This window comes from Triticum aestivum, chromosome 3B (assembly GCF_018294505.1).
Source record: "Triticum aestivum cultivar Chinese Spring chromosome 3B, IWGSC CS RefSeq v2.1, whole genome shotgun sequence".
Taxonomy (NCBI): domain Eukaryota; kingdom Viridiplantae; phylum Streptophyta; class Magnoliopsida; order Poales; family Poaceae; genus Triticum; species Triticum aestivum.
In genome coordinates this window covers 397,223,545-397,227,945 of record NC_057801.1, presented here as the reverse complement: position 1 = coordinate 397,227,945, position 4,401 = coordinate 397,223,545, and positions in this window count along the sequence as shown.

Here is a 4,401-nt window from a genome sequence, read left to right as displayed (position 1 = left end):
CAAAAATGCAACGATCTCTATCCCAAGTATGCTATATGTATGGTATTTCGGTGCTATGATCCAAGATGATCTTATATGACAATCTTAATGTAGTATGATGCTATGGTTCTTGCTTATAAGCTTGTTTGCTTATCTTTCCTCTTTGCTTAAAAGCTTGGGTGGCTCTTTGACTTTTGAGCTCTTTTCTCATACAATACTTCTCGAACCAAGATAGCAATTTTGTATGCTATGAAAACTTTGTGACACACAAGTTGATTCCAAGATATGCACCAGGTGGTATGGTATGTATGCTATGGAGTATGATCACTAATGTGCACAAGTCACGTTGCCGGCAATACTCAATGGCTAGTCTCGATGGGTAAGCTACGCCAAAGATGGGGTATGATGGTTATCAATGCAATTGCAAGGTATGACAAAGATGTCGTCGAAGTTACCGTCCATAGCGAAGATGAGTAGTCGACGAAGATGAGCGTTGGTTATATTGATGTCGCACCGTACCTAGATAGCCGAAACACAATAGGACACGGGAAGTCACAACTCAAATTCTCGAACCCAAAGTCGAATGGTGGTACGGAGGTTGTGTCGTGGGATTTTGGCAGGTGGAAGTGGTGGTGGTTGAAGTGGGGAAGTAAGTAGACGTAGGTGGTGGTGGTGGGGAACTGCAGAAATGCAGTTTCGGCAGAGGAAGCCGGATGATCCGGGCCAGGAGCCGGATGATCCGGGCACGTCCGGATGATCCGGGTCAGGGTCCGGATGATCCGGGCAGGTCAATCGCGGTCGGGAACTGCTCGGAAAGAACTCGAAAACGGCGAGAATTTCGACGAATCCACGGATTTTGGATGGATTTCGAGGGGGAGAAGGTGGGGAAAAGCAAGATCCGCAAGTTACACACCGAATCCACGGATCAAAATCAACAAATCTTCATCAAAACCAACAAATCACAAAAAATTTGGGGGCTATTTTTGGTGGGGATTTTCGGATTTAGGACGAAATCAACAAAATCAAGCTAGAAAAAGAGGGGTAGGGGCTCCAAAAACGTGATCAACGTGGCTCATGATACCAAGATGATGTAGGGCGGAACCCTAGGGGCCGATCTTTCACGTTTGGAGAGGATCCTACGGGGGAAACACGAAGAACGCACGGAAGAACGCGCGGAAATCACGGGGAGAAACAAGAGTATCACTCAACCGACAAGTATCGATCACACCAGGGCTAGATCACCGAACACATAAGGTAGCACAAGATTCAAAATCAACAAAGGAAAGATACACGAGTAGCCGTTCTTCTCTGTGAGGAGGTCTTAATGGTCTTCCCTTGAAGGGGTCTTGAATCCGGTTGGGGGATCTTCTCCGAAGAGGCCATGAGCTCCGAGGAGAAGTAACCAAGTGGATGAGCAAGGCTCTCACACAAAATATGAGCTAAACCAATGCCAAGTCTCAAAGTGAGGAGGAAGAGTCCTATTTATAGGCTAGGGGGCGAAGGGGTACATGGGCTCAGCCCAACACGCGCGCGCAGGCGCTGGCCGGATGATCCGGGGGTGGAGCCGGATGATCCAGGCTGGTCCGGATGGTCCGGGTGTAGGCCCGGATGAGCTGGAGACGCGGCTGGTGGCGGTGCAGGGCCGGATGTCCGGCTGGGGGTTCGGACGTCCGGGCAGGGTCCGGATGATCCGGGACGGGGTCCGGATGATCCGGCTTCAGGTGGGAGCTTCGGGTGCCTTCGGGGTGAGTTAGCCGGATCGTCCGGGCCATGGTCCGGATCGTCCGGGCTCTGTCCGGATCGTCCGGCCAGTCTGGGACTTGGTGCTTTTCCTCTCCATCTTCACGCATGTCTTCCGCTTCTGGTTCTCCTTGCTTCCTAGCTTCTTCATGGTTAACTCCTTGGTACCTGAGTATGCATAGCATTTCCGTTTGAGGTAGTAACCATGTCTCATGTGAATCGAAAGGGAATTGTGAGAGGAGTGATGTCACCTCGGTTTCAAGAGCTCTTGCACGTGCTCGAGTCATGGGTCCAAGTGGTGTTGTAGGGGATGTAGATGCATCCATGGGGATGATCATGGGATGCTCCGCATCATCATGGGCTCGTGACATCTTATGTGACCCGCGTTTTACTAATGATGATCGTGCAAAGGTCACCACTATTATGTGGTCTATCTGGCACAGCCAGAACCGTATCAAGCACGATGAAGAAGGAAGGGACCCTACAACGACGATTCGAGCTACTAAGGAAGCCATTGCACTCCTTCACTTGCTGCGCAAGGACACGCTGGTCTTGCCGGGCTTTGGGTGGCGGCCTCCTGGTGATGGTTTTTTAAAAATCACAACCGATGGAGCTCTCAACCTGGCGGATGGCAGGGGAGGAGCGGGAGGCATTGCTCGTTCTCCTACGGCTCTACTCGGTGCCTGGTGCAAGCCATATGTGGGGATCTCGGATCCCTTGATCATGGAACGACTTTCTTTGCGAGACGAAGTTCAGTTCGCATCTCTTCGTGGATTCTTGCAGGTGATAATGGAAGTCGACTGCTTGGAGTTGGTGACACTCTGGACCACTCGCCATAATTCTCGTTCGATTGTGGCTCCTTTACTTTTAGAGATTGGAGAGCTTAGTATTCAATTTTCCTCGTTCGCTATTCAACATGTAAACAGGTCAGCTAATCTCCCGGCCCACTTGTGTGCAAAGCATGCTTGCACACTTAATGTGACCGATAGTTGGCTTGATGAGACCCCTAGCTTCTTGGTGTCCAGCCTTTTGGCTGATTGTTCCAAGAATGCGTTTACTCAATAAAGCTCTCTGAATTTCCCCGCAAAAAAAGTGAACCTCAATAGAATCCTCCCGTACTTTATATTGTGTTATTTTGTGTGTGTCAACTTGTGTTGAAGCTTATGGCTGTGCTGGTGGGAAATACACTTGTGTTCCTCATTGTATATGTACCCTATATGGGGACTTTTTAAAAACATTTTAATAAAAAGTCAAAATAGGTAAGAACTATTTTGACAAAACACTTGACTTACTTTTGCACTTGTATTTAAATTTGCATGAAAAAAACAAAAGTTGACCTCACAGCAAAAATCAAAAAATTTATTTGCTATTATATGTCACTATTCATGCTATTTTAACCAAAAAATTGTCTTTTTTGAAAAGAAGTCAAAGGGAGATTTTCTTTTTGTGGATTTTTTCTCACGAGTACAATGGAAGGTCAAGTTTATTTCAAAAATATTTTCAGAAATTTTTGACTTTTGTTTGAATTACTAAAAAAAGTCCCATATAGGATGTAGATGTCTCAGAGACCACAAATCCGCCTTCCTGTGGTGGTTTGCTTTATACATATAATAAATAGGTGCCAAAGGCTTTTTGGGTAAGGGCAAAGAAGTGAAAGGACAAATCCTATTCGCCATATGCTCATGTTTCCGTTTATCACGCTCCTGCCATGTGCCCTGGGAGTTCTTGAGAGGGCAAGGAAACGTCAAAGCTCAAGAATTAAGTTGCTCAAAGAGGGGGATGCAAATACTCGTTTCTTTCACCTTCAAATCAACCGTCGACGGAGAAAGAACTTCATCCACCATATTAAGCACAATAATGGTTGGGTCACAAGCCATGACCAGAAAAAAGACATTATTCAGAATCACTTTAGAAAAGCCATTGGGAAGGCCCCCCATGCTCCAAAGACTTCAACTAGGGATGCATCCCGCCATCTTCCTGTGACCTCTCAGACCTTGGATTGCCATTCAGTGAGGATGAGGTCCGTGCTGCAATACATGAGCTTCCAGGAGACAAAGCTCCGGGCCCTGACGGATTCATGGGCATTTTCTTCAAAGAATGTTGGGACATCATTAAGCCGGAGATAATGCTTGCGGTCAATAATTTCTCCAATCTTCATGTCAACAACCTCAACTGGCTCAACTCGGCTAACATTGTCCTCATCCCTAAAAAAGATGTGGCGGAGGACGTATCCGACTTCCGGCCTATCAGTCTCATCCACGCGGTTGCTAATATCATTGCTAAGATGATGGCTACTCGACTAGCCCCTCACATGCATGCGCTTGTCTCCAACACATAAAGCACCTTCATTAAGAAAAGAAGTATCCATGACAACTTCATGTATGTTCGCAACTTGGCCCGCCGTCTACACCGCACCAAATCACCAACCTTGCTTCTCAAGCTAGACATCAAGAAAGCCTTTGACTCGGTTAGATGGGATTACCTTATGGACTTGTTGCGCCACCACCACTTCCCGAGCCAGTTCTGTGATTGGATATCTGCTCTCCTTTCCACGGCCTCCTCCAGAGTGCTACTTAATGGTGTTGCAGGCGACCCAATCAAGCACGGGTGTGGGCTTCGACAAGGGGATCCTCTCTCCCCCTCGCTCTTTGTCCTCGCCATTGATCCTCTGCACCACATCCT